The sequence below is a fragment of the Lissotriton helveticus genome, chromosome 1_1, assembly GCF_964261635.1.
Source record: "Lissotriton helveticus chromosome 1_1, aLisHel1.1, whole genome shotgun sequence".
In the NCBI taxonomy this organism is placed as follows: Eukaryota; Metazoa; Chordata; class Amphibia; order Caudata; family Salamandridae; genus Lissotriton; species Lissotriton helveticus.
In genome coordinates this window covers 1,099,231,912-1,099,253,983 of record NC_136057.1, presented here as the reverse complement: position 1 = coordinate 1,099,253,983, position 22,072 = coordinate 1,099,231,912, and the positions used below count along the sequence as shown (strand labels likewise).

At 43.3% G+C, this 22,072-nt stretch overlaps 1 protein-coding gene across 4 annotated transcripts in view; it reads right to left on the bottom strand.

The window, feature by feature from the left end:
• The window catches only part of LOC144821303 (uncharacterized), a 321,172-nt gene extending 299,529 nt beyond the window's left edge, over positions 1-21,643 (bottom strand). For 2 of the 4 annotated variants that reach the window (XR_013608322.1, XR_013608323.1), the window contains exon 1: positions 21,485-21,638. The gene's annotated coding sequence lies outside the window, so the exon portion shown is untranslated. Of the gene's footprint in view, positions 1-21,484 lie in introns of all 4 variants that reach the window. The other 2 variants (XR_013608324.1, XM_078678180.1) reach the window with 2 other exon arrangements.
• Between the last annotated feature and the right edge of the window lie 429 nt (positions 21,644-22,072).

The window sequence follows — 22,072 nt, the reverse complement described above, 5'->3', positions numbered from 1 at the left end:
GAGACCTCACATCAAAGACTCTAAGACACACGGAATGAGACTGACAGCTATGTATATACTGAGTAGCAAGGATTTATTGGGCTTGGAAGCACTAGAGGATTTGAGACTGGAACAGGACTTCAATCCAAGTACCAATATGAACATGGCGCAACGAGCATTAGTGCATGGTGTGGACCAAGAAAGAGAAGAAAGTCATGAGTCCCTTGCTCACTGCACCATCAGGATTCAAGCAAGCCGGGCCGAAGACGGCTGCAATACCAGAAACCGGTCCCCGGAAGCTTGTTTCCTTTCCAGCAAAGAATTGGCTTGGTAGTTTGGTCTGCCCTGTTCCCATGATGCACAGGGCCAGGGACAGACTAATTTGCATGTAGCCAGGTTCTCAACTGGGATGGTGCAGTGAGCTAAAAAACAGTGATGGATCAAGCCCTGATCTTTTGACTGGGTATGAGTGTTCTGTTTAACTCAGATGCTCTGTCCATCACCACCCCCTTTTCTGAATCAGTAGAGAATACTACCATCAAGAAGCAATCAGACAACTGTCAGATAAAAACATAATGAGGTAACCTGTAATGAAGTATATAAGCAGAGCATTAAAATGTACAATAACCTGATACGAAAATGGTATGATCTCTCCATGCTGGGCAGTGATGAACATCTTTTCTTACGGAGTGATAATCCCATGACTCCAACCTTTTACCATCTCCCTAAACTTCACAAAGATAACTTATGTCCACCTGGCCGACCTATTGTTTCTTCTGTTAATGGCCTGACAGAAAACATGTCCAGATTTGTAGACAATTTTTTGTTCCCTTCTGGTGCAAACCTTCAGTCCTATATTCAAGACACTAAGGACTTTTTGAATAAGATCTCAGATATCACCTGGGATTCTGACTATCTGCTGATGGTATTGGACATTACCAGCCTCTATACCAGTATTGAACACCAACATGGTTTGATTGCAGTCCGATACTATTTAGACCAACGGCAATTACGCTTTGCACAGCATAATATGATGATTTTGGAATTTGTGGAATTCTGTCTCACTAATAATATCTTTTTGTTTGAAGATCAATTTTTCAGACTGGTGTCAGGGACAGCAATGGGCACCTGCTTCGCTCCCATCTACGCAAACTTGTTCGTTGGCTGGTGGGAGGAGCAGGTGCCCAGGAGCTGCGCAAGTGGGACAGGAAAGTGGTAAGGTGGTACGATGTTACCGTTACATAGACGACCTATTCATTGTGTGGCAAGGGACGATGAGTATGGCTGTAAAATATATTGATATTCTTAACAACAACCAGTACAACATGCATTTCTCCGGTTCCATTAGTCCAGTGGCAATGGACTATTTGGATCTCAGGGTGTTTGTTGATAGTGGGCAAATCCACACTGCACTTTTCAGAAAACCAACTGCTGGCAACTCCATCATTTGTGCTAGCAGTAATCATCCATCCCAGTTGGTCCACAAGATACCCTATGGTGAACTCCTTAGACTATGTAGGAATAGTTAGAAAGATCAGGATTTTGAGGCGGCTGCCTCTGAATGCTTAATACGATTTAGTCTAAGGGGCTATGACAAGGGAGCACTGGAAAAAACACTCAAGAGGGTGTGAAAGATTCCAAGGAAGGAACTCTTGAGCAATAAATCTGTAAATAGGAAAACCGAGAATGAAGGAAAATTTAGGATGGTTTCCCCGTACTCTCTGGAGGCGAATCATTTAAGAGAGATGCTGAAGAAGAATTGACATATTCTTCTAACAGACAATGTGCTGCAGGATGACTTACCACAATATCCTTTGGTCACCTTTAGCAAAGCTAGGTCCCTTAGGGATATGTTGGTGAGAAGTCACCTTGAGAAACCTGCACCTAGAATGAATACCTTGAAAGAAATGAAAGGATTCTATCCATGCAGCCGGTGTAAGGCTTGCAGGGCGAGCAGTCACTCACCTATAACTTACCAGACACAGGAAGAACTATGGAGATACAGAAGTTCATTACGTGCGGCACTTCTTTTGCAGTGTATTGCTTGGTCTGCCCATGTGGCTTACGCTACATTGGGAGCACAATCAATCAATTGAAGATCAGAATTCTAGAGCACTTGCGGGTGATCGATAAGGCAGATCCTGCATATCCGGTAGCCCGGCATTTTGCTGAACATCACAATAAGGATAGGAAGAAACTGCAATATTTCGGACTAGACTGTATACCAGTGAAAGTTAGAGGAGGGGATTGACTTAGGAAACTGCGTAGGCTTGAGTCAAGATATATTATTAACCTGTCAACTAAATCTCCAAAAGGTTTGAACAGCGGGGAGGAACTGGCAGTTCATCTGGGAAAGTAAAAGTTTGAATGTTGGTTTTGATTATAAGCTGGTTCTGTTTTCTGATGTTTTTTGATGTATTTACATTTTTTAATGTACTTATATTTATGAAATTATTCTAAGTATTTACATCTATGAAATACTGATGTTTAGATTATCTAGTGGAGTTTGATCGAGTCTATGAGATAAATAGATTGCTATGGGTGCTAAATGGTAGGGATAAAACGTGCTGTTTTATTAATGAGTTTGCGGAAATTGATATTTATCGCAATGTTTGTGGCTATGTATTGAGGGACTTAAGCCGATCAACGGCAATACCAATTGATTTGTATACCCTCTGTAATTATATGCGACCACAAGTACGCCGATTTATGGCTAAATTATATTCTTATGTTAACATACATAGGTCTGTGTATAGTGCAACACATTCAAAGATGGCGCTGTATAATGTACGGGGGATGTAGTCCTATGTCAATTGCCACTGCATTGCGAGAATTTTATCAGTCGGTCACGAGTAGGGTGTCATTGACACAGACGAAGGCTAAACACCGAAACGCGTTTGTTCGCTTGAATAATAAAGCCTGTTGAAATTGCCCCCTCCGGAGTGCTGTTTTTCTTCTTTCTTATGTTATGCGGCGCTCCACAGCCGCTAATAGCACCCGCCTGTGAGTGCACGGGAATGTTTGTGGAAAGCGAGCGAATATATATATATATATATATATACAACCTACTGGTGGTCGCCGTAAACCGTAAGAACGCAAAAGGTATACCTGAAGAAACATAAAAATGAAAAACATGAATAACTGAAAAATCAATAAACATTAACAAAAATACGATTCACAAATATATAAATGAAGCAGGATAACACCATTTGGCTAAACAGTTCAATGAGGGTAACTGGGGCCCCAGTACCAGGAAATAATCGAGTCAATGGATCAAGCAGTAGTTACTGTAGCAAGATACATGTAACAGTATATAAGAAGCAATATGCACATTATTGGATGTCACATCTTTGATGAATGTTATCATGCACTTTTGTTTGCACTTTAATAATATTTTGCACTTTGTATTAATTGTTGGCACAATGAGGAAATCAATATCAATCAAAGTTTGTATCTTTACAATTGAATGAGGTACTTTTTCATATTTATATTTACATTTTTATATGGCGCAACACCTACTCAGAGGTTTCCCAGCGCCTACAGACCCATGCAGGAAAAAGAGAACGGAAAGTCAGAGCTCGGAGGTTAAATAACCACTTTTTGAGGCTTTTTCGAATTTGACATAGTTATGTTCAAAACGAAGTAGGAGTGGAAGAGAATTCCATAAGGAGGGAGCCAAGTAAGCAAAGGACCGACCACCCATTCGAGTGAGTTTGATCCTAGGGACAATAAACTTTTCCTGTTCTGATGTTCTGAGAAGGCAAGTAAGATTGTACAGGTGAACTAAGGTACGAAGGTAACGAGGAGCCATACCAGCGTTAATTCTGTGCATGTAGCAGAGGGCTTTGAATTTAGACCGATTTTCTATCTTAAACCGGTGTATGTCTCAGAGAGTCCCTGTGATAGAGGCCGTTCGAGGTAGCTGGCAAAGAAGTGTGGCCGCCGAGTTCTGGACCACTTGCAGCCTCTGGATCACCTCCTTGTTGGTACCTAAGTACAAAACATTACCGTAGTCCAATCTGGACACGATTATGGCTTGAATCACAGTTTTTTGTGTCAGTGGTGGGAGCATCCATAGGATTTTTCTAAGCCATTTCAAAATTACAAAGCCAGTTGAGGCAACCTTGACCGCTTGCTGTTGCGAAGACAGTTGATCATCTATAATAATGCCAAGGTTGCGAACAGATTGAGAAGGTTGGGGAAGGGCACCCATTTGCAGATGCCAATGTTGTGGGCCCCAGAGAGCTTTGTTAACACAGAGTTCAGTTTTTCCTCCATTCAGCTTCAACTTGTTAGTGTGCATCCATCCAGCAATTTCTTGTAAGTCTGATTGAAGAGAGGATCCCTTAGAAGTGTCTTTAGTTGATAGGGAAAAGATGAGCTGGGTATCATCAGCGTATGAATATATGGTTAGCCCAACCTCTTCAGCTAGGGTCGCCAGAGGGCTGATGTAAATGTTGAAGAGCAAAGGGCTTAGAATAGAGCCCTGGGGAACTCCGTAAGGGGAAGCATGGGATTTGGAGCTGGCCGTTGGGGAGAAAACCTGACATTTTTGGCTGGATAGAAAACGTTGAAAACAATAAGAGAGAGTAGGGTGTTTAACAAGAATGGAGGGTGGGAACTCCTGTTCCCCTGTTCAATTTTACACAACAAAGAGAGGAGTACCCCCTGTCGGCGTAGCAGAGAAAGTCTCTGTGCCTAAAGCTTAAGGCTTCATGAAGAGCTTGTGCCCAACCCATATATAGGACAAAGCATGTCCTTTATGAAGACCCCTCACTCACCAACCTAGTTGGTGACATGCTTCATCATCGGGGTCCCACCCCGTAGGCCAACAGGGTGTGCTACGACACCTGATTACAGTGGAGCGGGTAATAGTTTCTTTTATATGTGCAGTGATAAAACGGTGGTAAGTGGTTTAAAAAGGGGCCAGTACTACTCACTCCAAGACTTTATTCCTGAGTGACTGGACACCTTATAAAAGAAATGTGACACCTATGCCTCGGTGCTCAAGACGTGTAGTGTATAAAATAGCGACGTGTGCTATGTGAATTAAAAATATAGGTCTACATGTTTCTACCATCAAACAATTGTGGGTATTCGTCAGGACCAGTGAGTGACCTGGGTGGTCCGCACACGCTAAGGTGCGTTCTGCCCTCGGTCAGTGATAATTGGAAACAAAAAATTATGTTTCTTATTCAAAATTTCTCCTTCCCGATCTGGAAGAAAAACCTGTGGACAAAAGGTTCCAGAATAGTGGGTGGTTGGGACCACAAGACAAAGGACATACAGTGGTACACAAAACACATAGAAGTGGTACACAAAACATATAAAAATATATATAAAAGAGGGGGTGCCAGCCCCACAATATGCGTAGCAGGTATATAACATAGTCACTCTCCGCACTCACTTTGGTGCCCTACATATAAGTCGGCAAGTGAGAGATACGTGCAAGGATTGTATGACTGTAGAGGTATACCTATGTCGATACCTGGGTGCTGGCACCGTATTTTACGATATTACCCTCGGGAGAATTAGATCAATGCAGATTTGTAATAGCACTATTAGAGAGTATGGTGGTATTGCTCAGAACGCTGAACCGTTAAGACTACACAGATCGCAAATCTAGCGATTTTCTATGAGGGTACCTAAGTTTCAATAAAGCACAATGCTTACTCAGATTGCGGAGAGATTCCGCTTCATAGGCGTCCAGGGTTCCAAGGGCGATGCTTACATCACCTGGGGAGTGATAGTAAGAGCGGGCACAAGAACGCCGTCAGTGGCTGGATGACTAGTCGTGCATGAGGACATAATCCAAAACAACATAATCCAGGGGGACCGTGTTTTTGGAACTTAGCTTCTGCTCCTCAGTCGGCCAACCTACTTGGTTACCACACCGGTACGCCCCGTAGGAATCCCTGAAGTGTAAGGAGACAGGTAGCTTGATATTAGGAACTCCGTATTCCTGGAAAGGGCGTGTTGGCAGGGTCACATGGGTTGGTGGTACCAATCCCAGAGCTGCGGTTCCAAAGTGAGGCTTGGAACGCGGTGGCTATGGTAACCCTGCACGCCCATAGTACTTGCCGAGATAAGACGGATTCACCGATGTGTCGTTCTGGCATTCTTTTGACACGGCAAAAAATCGGTATCAGCGGGGGGGGGAAAAACGGGAAGGAAAGGTGCTTAAACAGTATGTATAACACCTCCGGTTCTTTTTTAATGGCGATTGGGATGTGGCAATCTCATCTATAGGCATTGGGTGGAAAAGACGATTTAAACACAGTTTTATAACCAAATCCATATCAATATTATATTATATTCAGGTCACAAGAAATCTTGCTGCGCCGTTTGGCATGGACGGTAAAACCTCAAACTCTGCGTTAGAGGGTGGAAGTTAGCAGTGAATGTATAAGCAAATTACACCATGATCGGACCCCACTGGATATTGTCATTCAGACCTGTCTTATGGGTGGACAGCCTGTAAACCCATCTCTGCTCTTTCTCAAAAAGACGTTGAGTCAGGTTGTGACCCGGGTTTATTTGTTCAATAACTGTCCAATGAAGGTCGTCAGGCGTATGTCCTGCAGAGAGATAATGTTCTGTTAGCCTGGTCATGGACTTCTTGCACCTGATCGTGCTTCTATGTTCCCCTATACGTATTTTAACCTTCCTGTTGGTCATACCAACGTAGTGTAGATTACAGGGGCACGTTATTCGATAGACCACATTCTCGCAGTTGCAATTGGTGTGACCTCGTATTGTCCAGATCTTCTCTGGTTCCAGTTGTAGGGTTTTGGTGTTAGTTGTCAATGGGCAAACGCTGCAGTTCCCACACTTGTAGTGGCCGGTGACTTTCGGTAGTCCCCAAGCGTTCAGTACAGTTTCATTCTCCACCGCTTTTGTCGCTGGTCTGGTGCTCACCACTGCATCCTTGATACTCCTCGCCTTTTTAAAAGAGAAGAGAGGTTTGTCCCAATGCATAGGTCTTCATAAAGGACATGCTTTGTCCTATATATGGGTTGGGCACAAGCTCTTCATGAAGCCTTAAGCTTTAGGCACAGAGACTTTCTCTGCTACGCCGACAGGGGGTACTCCTCTCTTTGTTGTGTAAACTGGATAGAAAACGTGCCAGCCATTTTAGTGCTATGTAGACAATGCCTTTAGGATGTAAAACTTGAAGAAGGGTCTCATGGGACACGTTTTCGAAAGCGGCACTGAAATCAAGTAACATGAGTTCCACCGTGTCTCCCCTATCAAGTTGTTGGCGGATAGTTTTGGTGACTCCCAGAAGCGTTGATTCGGTGGAAAAACCTTTTCTGAAACCGGATTGGGGCAGATGTCAAATGTTTTGGGAGTCCACAAATTGTGTCAATTGGCGGGTGTTATGTTTTTTCAAGATTTTGGAAAATGCGGGGAGCAACGAGATAGAGCGGAAGTTGGAGAGAACTTCCGGATCAGCATTTGCTTTCTTTAGCAGAGGAAGGATCATAGCATGTTTCCACACAGCTGGCACTACTGCTTCAAGAAGCGAGGCATTGATAAGTTCCATGATAAGTCTAAGAATATGGGGATCCAATTTTTTAAGAACAGAAATTGGAAAGGGACCCTTAGGGGAGCCTGATTTGATACTAGTTCGGATGTGATTAAAAGACATAATATCAAGGGGTAACCAACTGTCAAGTATATTATCAGGTCTGTCCTTTTTAGCTAACTTATCAGGAAAAGGAGTAGAATCTGACAGTGTATTGTTGGTCTTAGAAAGTGGTTCTCCAATAATATCAAATTCATAGTAGATTTGGTCAATTTTCTCTATAAAGAACACGCTAGATCTTCACATTGGGTTTCGGTTAGCACTGGAGGCTCGAGTTGGTGCGTAGCGATAGACAGTTCTTGCTTCACCTTAAACAAGATTTTGGGGCTGTTTTGAGACAGCAAAATGTTATTAGTTATGAATTTATTGCGCGCAGCATTACACAGGGCATGATAACTTTTGATGGCCTGTTTGTAAGCATGTTTTGAAGCCGGAGTGTAGTCTTTTCTCTAGCGTCTCTCCAGCGCTTTGCACTTCTTTTTTCTGTTTCGAGTTTGTACGAGAACCATGGGGCAGGGGGGCGATGCCTATTTATTTTATTCTTAGACAGAGGAAGGCAGGTGTCAATGGACGAAGTTAGTCAGCTTTCTAATAGCGCCAGCGTCTGTAGTACTAACTGTGGTAAAGGCCGGCATAGAGTGCAGAAGGTGAAGATTAAGACAGTCAATATTATTTTTTTTTCCAGCTTCTGAAACCAGATTTTCCAGCTGTGGTGGACGAAGGCTCACGTCCTCTAACCTGTTTTGGCATAAAGCCAACCAAAAAGTGATTAGACCATAGTAAGGGGAGGGCTGGCTCACATGCAATATTTGTTAAGTTGGAAAAGACAGGGTGTAATTGTGACCTGCCTTATGGGTGGGGCCAGAATTACATATAAAGACATTCAAGGCAGCTAAGTCAGTAATTAAAGTGGGGCTAATATTACAGTTGGGATCATTAAAATGCAAGTTAAGGTCTCCTAAGATCGAGAAATTGGTAGCTTCTAGCTTTAGGGGGGGAGCAATAAAAGGGGTACTTTATATCACTGGATATTATAAACTAAAAATTTACAATAATTTGGGGTGAAGCATTGGATGAAAGATTTTAGAATTGAAATGCTTTTATATGAACCTGAAACCTGAACCCGCCAAGTCTTTCGTTTATATTCATTGTAAATTAACATCATGTGTCAATGCTTATGTTTGCACTGGTTACTTTAAATAGCCTATGACAATGCCAAACTATGTCATGTGATCAAATTAAACTCAGCACCTACATTTGTGGTCCTTATCCGTTTTTGCCCTCAAACTGTGCGGCGAGAAACAGTAACTTTGGATATATATATATATATATATATATATATATATTCACTGAAAAAACCATAGGTTATAGACCATATATAGTTAGGAATTAGCATTTAAAAAACCTTATTTTACTCACACAAAACCATTGAAATTCCATATATAGTTAGTTGCACTAACTATATATGGCGCACCCGCAATCCACTGCTGATCATGTCACATATTACATCATTCATGACATGGTCAGTGACATCACTGATGACATCACTGATGACATCTCAAATGACATCACTGATGACAACATCCAGTGACTGTATTTTTCTGTAAAGTTAAAATATGTCTTGAGTGGATGTATAAGTGTCTGGATGAAGGATTTAGTAGGTGCATGACTGACTGTATGAGTGAGTGATTAAATGTGTCTCACTGAATGCATGGGTTAGTGACTAAACTGTCTTAATTTGTGCATCATTATGTCTGTTGTTCTGTAAACTGCTGCATGTGTTGATCATTAGCTATACGAGAGGCTATATGTGTTATTAATTGGTTGCCCAAGTATTTCTATGGGAGATTGAGTTTGTGTGGGGGTGGCTGGAAGGTGTGAGACTCTATGCATAGATGTGTGAGCAGTTTATTCACTAGGTGTATGAGTTCAAGAGTGCATGTGGAAACAGCTACATGGGCAGTTGACTGTGTGCATGAGTGTATTGATGAGTGAATGGATATCTCAATGCTACATGTCATAGTAAGTACATATGTAAAACACAGTACATGTGAGAGTTGGCATATATAAATAACTGTGCATGAGAGCCACTGAATGAGTGAGTGGTTGTATCGATCATTGTGAACTTGTATCAGGGATTGTATAAGAGAGTAAATATGTGTTAGTATATGTTTCAATAAGTAAGGTGTGTTTAACTGTATAGTTGAAGAAATGGAGGTGAGATTGTTTCTTTGCATGACTGACTGGGTGTGTGAGTAACTCCATGGATGAGTGGCAGTGTGTGAGTGTCTGTATACACTGAGTGTATCTAAGGTTATATTAGAGTCTGAAGAGGTTTATCGTATTAGCACAAGAATGATGTCAAATGAGATGTCATCAGTGATGTCATTTGAGATGTCATCAGTGATGTCATCAGTGATGTCACTGACCATGTCATGAATGATGTAATATGTGACATGATCAGCAGTGGATTGCGGGTGCGCCATATATAGTTAGTGCAACTAACTATATATGGAATTTCAATGGTTTTGTGTGAGTAAAATAAGGTTTTTTAAATGCTAATTCCTAACTATATATGGTCTATAACCTATGGTTTTTTCAGTGAATTTTCAAGGTTTTGTAAATGCTAATTCCTAACTATATATGGTCTATAACCTATGGTTTTTTCAGTGAATTTCAATGGTTTTTTAATAGCAAATATCATAAGCTGTCGAATGTCAAGTACGTGGTAAGTAAAAACATTTTCGTGTTTATGCACACTGATCTGCTTTGAATGCTGCCCCCCACCCCTCATTTCTATTAGGAGTACTCTCTCTTTGCAGATAGTGAAGGGTAGTTAACGCAGCCCTTTGCCCCCTTTGTAATCCGTCGTGCCTGCTTCTCTCTCCATTTGATTGATTGTTCTCTTTGGTTCATTCTCTATTTACAAACAAGCACAGAGTCGCAATACTCTGTTTAGTCTTTGCAGATAGCGAAAAATCGTGTAAAAAAACAAAAGGAATCGAGCAAAATCAGTAGGCCACTAATGGGATCTCTTTTTGACCTCGCTAAAATAGAAACATTAGGAACAACCTGTTGAAAATAGCAATGCGTATGTACATAAGCGGCGTTCATTTGTGTTCACAGTACCCCTTGTTGATTGTTTCAATCGAGCATTGAATTGTTCGATGTTAATTCTCTTAAGGATCTTCTCTACCTGCAAACGAGGAAGAATAGGAATATTCTCTCTCCCTTTGCAGATAGTGAAGGGTAGGTAACGCAAGCCTTTAACACGTCGTACCTATTTCATTCCTCATTGATTGATTGATTGTCCGAACATTGACTGTTTGGGAATTAGTTCTTTTTGGAGGTATTCCCTGTTTGCAAATAAACGTAGGAAAATCTTTGCAAGTAGTGAAAGGGTACGTAATGCGGACCTTTCTCCCCCGTTGTAATCTGTCATGCCTATCTACTCCCCACTGATTGATGCACCTGTTTCACCCGGACCATTTACTAGACATACGTCATCTGGCCCGACCAGAGAGCACCCCTAGTGAAAAGGACATATGCAATAATAACGAAGTGATCACTGTATCCTGTTAACAGAAACTTTAGCATGAAACAACCTGGAAAGAAAAGAATAGGAAAACGAAAATCAGTAGGCCACTGATGAACATGAACTTTTATTAAACAACGAACAAAGAAACGATAACATAACGTAATGATAAAACCTATTAATGTCCTAGAAACAAGAAAACGTTAAAATATGCCAGTGGTGAGAGACCAGAAAAACAGTAAGAGAAACCAAATCACCCCTCGCTGTCCCACCGCCTGCCACGCCAAAAAAATCGATAGACTAGGGAAAATGCAAGTCAGTAGAACATCCGCCCCCACTCTGGAAACTTCCAAGGTGGGGCAGGGTTCCGGCTACGCCCAGCCGGGAGCAGCCCATATAAGGCAGGTCCTGCTGCCACGCCTCGGAGATCCTAACGTAGGGTGTAGCCGGAGGAGAGGCCGAGACCAACGGGACCCGGCCAGGGAATTGCCTTTACAACGCTGAACAGTTGCAGGGGGGGGGAATGTCTCCTCGACCCTCCCCTCTCTCTCCCAGTCCGGCCGCGGTGGCCCTTGAGAGTTGCAGGTAGTCCCGCCACATGCTCTTCCGGTCCGGCCACCAACGGTCGGGGGGCCGAGACCGACGGAATCCGGCTGCAGCCGATAAACCAAGAAACCCGTTCATGGGGCCAGAGCCAGGGGCGTCCGGCCGACATCTACCGGAAGCCCGGCCCGAAGACGGACGGGACACTTCTTCTTTCTTGTATAATTGCTGCAACAACCCTGGGGGGGGATGTCTTGCACATGCCTCCGACCCCCCCCCCTCGTCCTCATCGCCTGGTCCGGCCATAACAAATCTCAAGCGAGACGCCGTGGGGTGCACTGGGAGGGAGAGACGGTGCGAACAGGCCTCTCCCGCCTCCCCAGTGGAGGCTTCCCAGCTGCACCCTCAGCGGTCCAGGCGCCCGGAAAAGAGTTCTTCCACTGTGGCCATGCTGCAACGTCTCGCCCGGCAGGGTGGAGCCCGTCCGCTCATTTGACCCCGCGATCGCCAGTAGCTACCGAACTCTCAAAATGGCGGTCGACCTGGCAAGAGCGGGCCCAGCATAAAGAAATGGCCCGGTCACTGGTTGACTCCACCACCGTAGTCCTCCACGACCTTGAAGATTCTAGAGGAGCCGCGGGAGTCTCCGACCCCCGATGGGGAATGACTGCCATGATCACCCGTGGAGTGACGAAACTGTATCCGCGGGACGTCGGCGCCAGCCTCACTTTGAATTACTAGAATCCTGCAGACCTCACTTCCGGTGAAAGCACAGTGTGACCCGGTAGGAAAAATTGTTGCACCCCCTCCCCTTTTTGACTGATAGTTCAAACCACCGATCCTTTCCTTTGCCCTTTTAACGGAACTTTGGACTGCCTCCCCCTCTTTTACATTTTCTAGAGAAAACAAAACATTAACCACTACATTAGCATAGCAGTTGACACCAGAACTGTTTTCAAATTGAAAACCAACAACATCTTCAACAGAATCCTTTTTGTTTCTGCTGTGACCCTGCTCCAGCACAGGCATTGTCCCCAGCAGTAATTCTGCAATGCCGGTAAGAATAGCTGTGGTGCCTACTGGACTCACTCACCCCCGCGGCGCCCCACGCCGTTATTTGCTGGGCGGCAACTTGCTAGACATCACCTTCGTGACATCCAGATTTCAGCGCGTTCTGCTGCCTTGGAACTATTCGCACAACAGACCGCTACTGACAAGAATATTTCATTATTGGTGCTGTCAATTTCAATAAATCTATTACTGTTTTTGTTTTGTTGTATATATTTATATGTTATTAAAGTTTTATATTCCTACTACTTTGTTGGAGTGCTATATATTTTTTATGTGACACATAATTGTAAAAACTTTGATGTACAAAGAGTCATTCCTGGAATCTTCCGCTTCAGGCTCGGTCCCCTCCCCAATCACAATACAGGATAGTTTTCAGATAGTAGGAACACGTGTGGTGTGACGGATCTCATCGGGTGTGGGCCTTGATCTACTATAACTCCTTTGAAGAGGGGTGATTCTTTACAGCTGGGGCCATAAACTACATCTGCAGGGCTAGCTGATAGCCTGGACAATCGGACACAGAGGAAGAGGAGTGTCACAGGGTGCGGTAGTGAATAGGGCGAAAGGGAGGTGTCGGGCGGGCACAGTGTGATTCTCAGGGAAGAGCAGCGCAGATGGGGGGAGGTTTATTGCCCATGCATAAGACAGAGAGCGGGGGTGACCAGTGCCTGGGGAAGATGCTTGCGAGGGTGAGGAGCCATGCTACGAATCGACAGCGTGCAGAGAGTGGGTCTGGTCAAGACATCTAAAATGGCTGCCGTGCACGACAAAAGTGTGGCATTTCAAAAAAGGCAAGATGGCGCAGACAATGTTTTTCAACACTTCCTCATTTCCTTCGAATCGAACGTTAACAGACGTTGGGGCATATTACCAAAGTTAAGCGATATTTATCGCTAACGATGCTTACCAACCAATTTTTTACCACTAAGCATCGTCAGAAATTATCGAAGATAAACCTTACTATTATCAAGGTTTATCGCAAATGCGATAATAAACGGCCGCAATGCATGAATATCGCTAAAAACTCAGCGATATTCATGCATTACCGAGCTAATACTCTTAGCCATGTTATCCACCTCCCATTGGATAACATGGCTAAGAACTGCTCAGGGCAGGTGTTACTTTTTGGAGATATTCGCGCTTAGCGCGAATATCTCCAAAAGTTGGTAATAGGAGATAGATATCTTGCATGTTGTAATGCAAGTTATTGTGGTATATGGAACTCATACCATAATCTCTCAGGAAAGCAGAAACTGATCCTTTTGGGACCGCCTAAAAAGGCCTAGGGGGTGAGGAGTACTCTACTTTGCCCCCTTTTCACGTTCCGAACTATTTTATTTTACTCTCTTCTGTAATTACACAAAATACCAGCGATAAGATGCATCGGAGACACACAGTGAGAGAAAGGAGGCCGGAGATGAAGAAGACATGTCAAATACACATTGGAGATAATATAGTGGCAGAAGGGAAGTAAATATGAGTAAACTTACCATGTAACATAAAAATGTTGCACTCTATACTATAAGTCTCATTTTATACTACAATCACTTCGCTACAACCTCATAAATTAAAAATAAAAATAAATAATGTCTCAAACAATTTTTGATTTCTAAATATAAATTTATTCTTCAGAATTTTCTAAATTTGAAACAACTAGTAACATGTCCTCATCAGTAATTTCCTCTTCAATCATCTCATCTGGAATCTCCTCATTAAAAGTCTGCAATGATGATTCTTGTAACTCTATGGTCTCCAAACACTCGATAAATTCGCCATCAAGAGATTGATCAAAAAAATCATTCAAGTCATCTCCTCCTTCTGACAATATTTCATTATTGGTGCTGTCCATTTCAATCAATGTAGTGGAATCATTCAAGTCATCTCCTCGTGACAATATTTCATTATTGGTGCTCTCAATTTCAATCAATGTAGTGGAATCATTCAAGTCATCTCCTCCTTGTGACAATATTTCATTATTGGTGCTGTCCATTTCAATCAATCTAATGGAATCATACAAGCCATCTCCTCCTTGTGACAATATTTCATTATTGGTGCTCTCAATTTCAATCAATGTAGTGGAATCATTCAAGTCATCTCCTTGTGACAATATTTCATTCTTGGTGCTGTCCATTTCAATCAATCTAATGGAATCATACAAGTCATGTCCTCCTTGTGACAATATTTCATTATTGGTGCTCTCAATTTCAATCAATGTAGTGGACAATTCAAAAGAAATTGCCACGGTCTCTTCATTGTGAGCCATTTTATTTTGAAATTGCTTGCTGTAAATTGCAGAAAAAAATAATCACTTTCATTTATCGTTTTTAGTAATACATAATATAAAACTAACTTCATCAAGTATTTAGTATAACAGAAGGACTGCAAATAAATAACAGAAAACATTTTTCAAATTATCTTCAAGTGTACAACATAGTTCCCCTTACAAATTAACCACTCACCTTTTTAAAAGTAGCAGAAGTGTTAGTACTGTGTAAATCAAACACCAGAAATTCACCACCAAAAATTCCTCACAAATGTACCTCAGACAGTAGTATCGCAAAATGGCTGTGGTTTCCTCTCATTTGACATATATACATAACCAATTAACTTTCATCACACACAAATACAAAACCAAAGTAACATTTTAATTGGTTCTAAATTTCAACACTTTCAAATGTGTTTTCCCCATGCAATTTTCCATAGGACATTTACATACGTCTACAGCCTGAATGGCTGAACGGAATTACACCAAACTTGGCAAAATGGTACATCAAACCTAAGAGGTCAGGAAGGATCTACTATGCCCCCTTATGGTCATTTCCCCCTTCACTTTGGCCTCCTCTTGTCTCTCAATCCTACCGAGAGACAAGATGGCGGCCGCTACGGACTGTTTGGAATGTTGACAGACGCCGGAGAACCAATCAGCTTCGCAAAGCTCCGTAACGCGAAAAGTACGCGAAGCGGAGCGCTGTTACAGATATATATCTTTTTTTGAACGTTAATTTCTCAAAATCCACTGGAGCACATATATTGAGACCTAGCAAAGGCACATCGGGCTACCAGTCCCTAATATTTTACCAAGTTTCGTGCAAATCCATTCAGCCGTTCGATTATTATTATTATTATTTTTTTTTGCCCCGCGGGGCCCTTTTAAAACCTCCACATCAAACCTAGGGGGTCAGCGAGGATCTACTATTCCCCCTTATGGTCATTTGCCCCTTCGCTTTCGCCTCCTCTTGTCTCTCGATCCTACCGAGAGACAAGATGGCGGCCGCTACGGACTGTTTGGAATGTTGACAGACGCCGGAGAACCAATCAGCTTCGCTTCACAAAGCTCCGTTGCGCGAAAAGTCCGCGAACCAGAGCGCTAACCGGTCCGCTGTTACAGATATATATCTTTTTTTAAACGTTAATTTCTCAAAATCCACTGGAGCACATATATTGAGACCTACAAAAGGCACATCGGGCTACCAGTCCCTACAATGTTGCCAAGTTTCGTGCAAATCCATTCAGCCGTTCGGGCTAAAAGTGAGGCCAACCGCCCTATGGAAAACTCAATGTTAAAAACACGTTTTGGGACCCCCCTTTTTTCTCGGCCCCCACTGGACGAACCCCCCCCAAATTTTCAAGGGCTGCTCAGAAACAAAATGTGCCATTTTCCTGAAAATTGCAGCCAATTTCGTCCACAAACGCCAAAGTTATTAGACATAGAATTTTCAAAAAACCCATAGAGAAAAAATCCTAACTATATATACCTACTGGCGACCGCCAGTAGGTAATATATATATATATAATTATTTATTTGGTGTAATGTAATAGTAAACACCACATGTACTTTTCTAAAAGTAATCTGAACTGATGTACTTGAATTGATGAAATTGTAATTTGGTTTTTGCCATTTCAAGATGGCGCTTATGATTTGGACCCTGGTCCATTTTTTATTTTGATTATGATTGCCTTTATGAACTTCCGCCTCGCCGTCGCCAGCTGACACTGACGAAGGCAAGTGCTGAAACGCGTCTGTTTCATTGTTTTTTTTGTGCAATAAACCTGACAAGGTTTAACCGACTGTTAGTGCTGGTGTGTCAAGGTTTTTGGCAGTGGAGCAATAATATATATATCTATATATATATATATATAGTCCAACAAGATGCCACAGAAGCTTCGGGGGTGCACACAAAAACCAATGACACCATCCGTTTTTTTTCTCGAAACGCGTCAGGTCAGAAATGGAATCCTGAATAAAGCAGCAAGTTACCTGATAAATAGACCGGATGGTGTCAGTGGTTTTTGTGTGCACCCCCGAAGCTTCTGTGGCATTTTGTTGGACAATATCTGCACGGCTGCCTAGACCGTGGGGGGTAGCACCATCCAAAGGATTTGAAGGAGGCTGTGTGATAGGAACTGTTCCTTTCCGGTAAGCAGCAAAAGCCACTGGAAGTGATTTAACTTGAGTCTTGTTCGGGACACACTGGGGGGAAAACAATGCCTTTTTAAAAATATTGTTGTTTCTCATGGACCTACTTATGGATAATTATTGGCTCCGTGTGGGACTACTGTATCCAGCATGAAATAGAGGGAAGGTGCACTCAGCGCAGCCCACGTGTAGTAATTTACAAGCATGCATATACGGATCCGCCCGTGAGGGGATATGACCTTTGAAAAAGAGAGTTTTCTTGAAACACGTCAGGTCAGAAATGGAATCCTGAATAAAGCAGCAAGTTACCTGATAAATAAACCGGATGGTGTCAGTGGTTTTTGTGTGCACCCCGAAGCTTCTGTGGCATTTTGTTGGACAATATCTGCACCGCTGCCTAGACCGTGGGGGGTAGCACCATCCAAAGGATTTGAAGGAGGCTGTGTGATTGGAACTGTTCCTTTCCGGTAAGCAGCAAAAGCCACTGGAAGTGATTTAACTGGAGGCTTGTTCGAGACACACTGGGGGCAAAACAATGCCTTTTAAAAAATATTATCGTTTATCATAGACCTACTTAAGGATAATGATAGGCTCCGTGTGGGACTACTGTATCCAGCATGCAACAGAGGGAAGGTGCCCCCAGCGCAGCCCACGGGGGGTAATTTACAAGCATATATATATATATATATATATATATATATATATATATATATATATATATATATATATATATATATATATATATATATATATATATATATATATATATATATATATATATGTATATATCCAGTAGGTAGTTACAGTTAAAACCTAGTTTCCATAGGAAAAGCGCTTTTTGATTTGCCAATAACTTTGGCGCCATTTGACGATTCTTCACAAAATTTTTAAAACTAATTGTTCACTCAGATCAGCTCCTGTCTTGAAAGTTTCAGGGTGATTTGTCAAGGGGGGCCGAGAACAAAAGAGGGTCTCAAAACGTGTGTTCTACATGTTAATTTCCATATGAAATTTTAGACACAGCTACAGCCTGAACTGCTGAACGGAGTTACACCAAATTTGGCAGAGAGATAGCTCTTGGTCCAGAGAGCACACATTTAAATGGTGTAATTCCGTTCAGTGGTTTTTGAGATATTTAAAGATTTACAGATATCAATATTTGAGACTTTTGACATCTGATTGGCTGAGCATGAGCTTGCCTCTGATTGGCTGCCAACACTTCAAACCAGGAAGTGTTGGCAGCCATCAGTGCCCCGGACGGAGGGAGAGGGAAAAAGGTATGAGAAACATTAAAAAACTTAAAAATGGGGCAGGGTAGAACCACCCTGACCCCCCCCCCCCAGGCCTGCTCAGGGGGTCCCACAGGGACCCCAAGGCCTAAAAAAGCATTTTATTAAAAACATTTTCAGCCAGGTTATGGAATTGAAAAAAATAAAACGAAGCGCGCCCTTTCACGATTAGTTTTTTAAAGCCCCTGGGTGGGCAAGGTCCTGGGGCAATCCTTATTTCTGTAGTTGGGGCCCGTGGGCCCCCCCAGAGCCCCGGGCCCTGCACCTCCCTGGGGTTCTATAATTTATTCATGGGGCACAAGGCCCCCCTGCAGCTCCTGGGACCGCCTTTCCCCAGGGCTTTATTAAAATAACGGTGGGGGGCCTTGCGGGCCCCCCAAGCCCGAGGGACCGCCACCTCCCTGGGGCTTTATTAAAATACGATGGGGGGCCTCACGAGCCCCCCAAGCCCTGGGTACCACCACCTCCCCGGGGCTAAAATAAATAATGTGTGTGGGGGGCTCAAGCCCCCAACTCTGCCCGGGGACCACCACTTCCCCGGGGCACTATTTATTTTAATTTGGGGGTCTGTTATGGCCCCCCGGCCCTGGGGACCACCACCTCCCCGGGGCTTTACAAATGAAGGGAGGGGGGCTGCATAGCACCCCTCCAGGAGCCCTTGATGGCCCTGGGGACCATCACCCGGGCCGGCTCCTGGTATGTCACAGGGTGCCCACCCCCGTAACTTTGATGTTTGCTATACAGGGTGTGAGCACAGCTCCCGTCCTGTCAAAGCAAACACTGCTTTAGCTTTTGGAAGCGAGAGCAGGAAACCTGCTTTCGCTTCCCAATACCAAAGCAGAATTGCTTTTGTACAAGGGGAGCTGCATGTCAGCATCTCCCCTTCTGCAAAAGCAATACTGGCTCCTGCAGTAGGCAGGGAGCCGGCGGGACTGTGGGGGCATTGGGGCTCCCCCACGGTCCCCAACGGTGAGACCAGGCCCCCGGGGATGGGGTCCCTGGTTCAGAAGTGGCCTGAGGAGGGGGGCCACGTGGCCCCCTCCAAATAATTAAATAAATAAATAATAAAAAGGTCCAGGGGATGGGAACCCCTGGGCCAAAATTGGCCTCGGGAGGGAGGCCACGCGGCCCCCTTACCGTTTAAAAGAAACATTTTAGAAAAAGGGGTCTGGCCCTGGGGATGGGGTCCCCATGGCCCCAAAAATGCAAAAGAAGGGGGGCCACACAGCCCCCGTTCTAAAAACAATATATATATTTTTACAAAAGCTGGTAGCTCGCCGGAGGCCCCGCCCCCTCCCTGCACCACTCTGCAAAAGCGCCCCCTGGCACATTGTAAGTTGGGGAATTAATTCCCCTTGAATAGACCTCCAGTAAGTGCCACAGAGCTGAATTGCAGAGGCGCACTGATGGTGGGGCGATGAAGTCCTCTTGAGTCCTGAGGACCTCAGGAAACAAGTGGACTTCATCCTCTGAGCAGCAGTGCGTCAGGAGCCGCATTTTCGGAGTGGTGTAAAAAGGGGCGTGGCCTTGGATCATCACTCTGCAATCCAGCTCTGTGGTGGGCTAGTAGGCCCCAAGGGACCCTCAGTATTCAAGGGGAATTAATTCCCCAATTTACAACGCATGGGGCTGTGTTTGGTGGAGAAAGGGGGCTTGGCCTGGGATGGGAAGTTAGCAATCCTGCTGTGTGGAACGTACTGGGGGTAATAGGAGGGGAAGTTGGCACCCAAGGTTGATATTGGGGGCTAACTACCCCTCCTATTATCTCCTGTAAATGTGTGGGATTGCTAAGAGGTGTTCGGAGGCCACGCTCACCTTTCTCCACCACTTTGCAAACGCGACTGCTATGTTATAGTTAGAAATTAGTTAGAAATTTGCATTTAAACAACCTTAGAAATTCACTGAAAAAAACATAGGTTTTAGGGACGTCATAGTTAGAAATTAGCATTAAAAAAGCCTTAGAAATTCACTGAAAAAAACATAGGTTTCAGGGACGTTATAGTTAGAAATTAGCTTTTAAAAAACCTTAGTAATTCACTGAAAAAAACACAGGTTTCAGGGACATTATAGTTAGTTGGACATTTCACTCGTACAAAACCAGAGAAATTCGGCTGTTATAGTTAGTAGAGCTATAACTCGACCCCCCGCAATGCAGTGCTGTTGAAGTCACATATTACATCACTCATGACATGCTCAGTGACATCACTGATGTCATATATCTCTGTAATCCAAATGTCCATAAAAATCATTTAGAAAAGCAAAGGGTCTTGGCAAGGGAAATCCTGGATTCATTAAGCCGGGTCTTTGTTGCAGCAACATTATACTACAAGTGCCTAGCAAAGGACGTGCAGACAATAAGGGGAAGTATGCCAAAGGTCAAAGTTCTTTAGACAAACAAGAGTTTGTGAACTTTGGGAATTGTTGTTGATTTACAGTGTACTGCCACGCAGCAAGGCTTTCAAACACAGACAGCCTGAATTCTGTCAGAGCCAACACTCTGTAGAGAGTGTACTTCTTTAAGCTAGGCATGTTGCTCTGTGTCTATGTATTCTGCATTCTAGAATGGTTAAGATGCATCTTTCAGTCCTGTGGCAGTTCCTGATGTGTTCAGTCGTGGGTCTTCTGTATGGAATAAATCTGACATCTTTTCAACTACCTTTTGGATTATTCTTTTATTCGGAGAAAGGATTTCACTTCCTACATTTATTGGCGACGTTTTAAAGACCCACCGACTTTGGATGGACATTGTTTATGAAAAGGCTTCATGGACACTAATTTCAACTATTTACTCGGTCTTCTAAGGTACTGTTTCATTTTAATATTATCGGATTGATACTGGTTTTTACTCCAGCGTTAGCTTCATTTTATTTCATATGCTAACTTGAGTTTAACCACCAAAATCGCTCCGATATTAGTTTTCTTTTCATTTTGTTGAACACTAGAGCGCCGTAAATTCTGTGTTTAGACACATCCAAGTGTCTGGAGATATTTATGTGAACTTTCACCACCCTCCGCATATTTCATCACGTTAATTGACTTTGTGCGACATTTAAAAGACTTGCCTTGTGCCCAATGATTATTTCCTCGAGCGAAGAATCTCCTCCTGTGTTCACTCCATTTCACGATCAGCGCGTCAGCCTTTGTGAGTAAAGAATCTCTCTCTGCGTGCTCTGCATTCCACCATTGACACGTCCGTCTTCCTTCTTTCTCTGCTGTGACGTACCGGTAGAAGGTCAAGCTACCGTGTCATCACGTCAAGTTTGAGCGTGGAGGTCACGCCAAGGAGCCATCTTGGATGCATTTTGCGGCTTGGGTGCTGCGGAGATCGTGTTTTCAGAGGGACTCAAGCTTATAATTGCCGTTTTAGTGCGGAAAAAGTTATTTGTGAGGAATCCAAGGAATTATCTCCATGTTTCACAGTTTTATTGTTTAGAAGCCACTACCTCGTTTCTCCATTGCTAGTGCTTATACTTCCGTGATAAGCACAAGTTATTGGATAAAACAATTCATATGGTGACTTTCATATTCTCTAATACTGCAAATATTTTTTTTAAAAATGTGTTTTTATTTATTATGCCTTTTTACCTTGCTATTTAACTTTTATTTCTTTTCAGCAGTGCATGTTTATTTAGGAGATATGTCTTCTATTG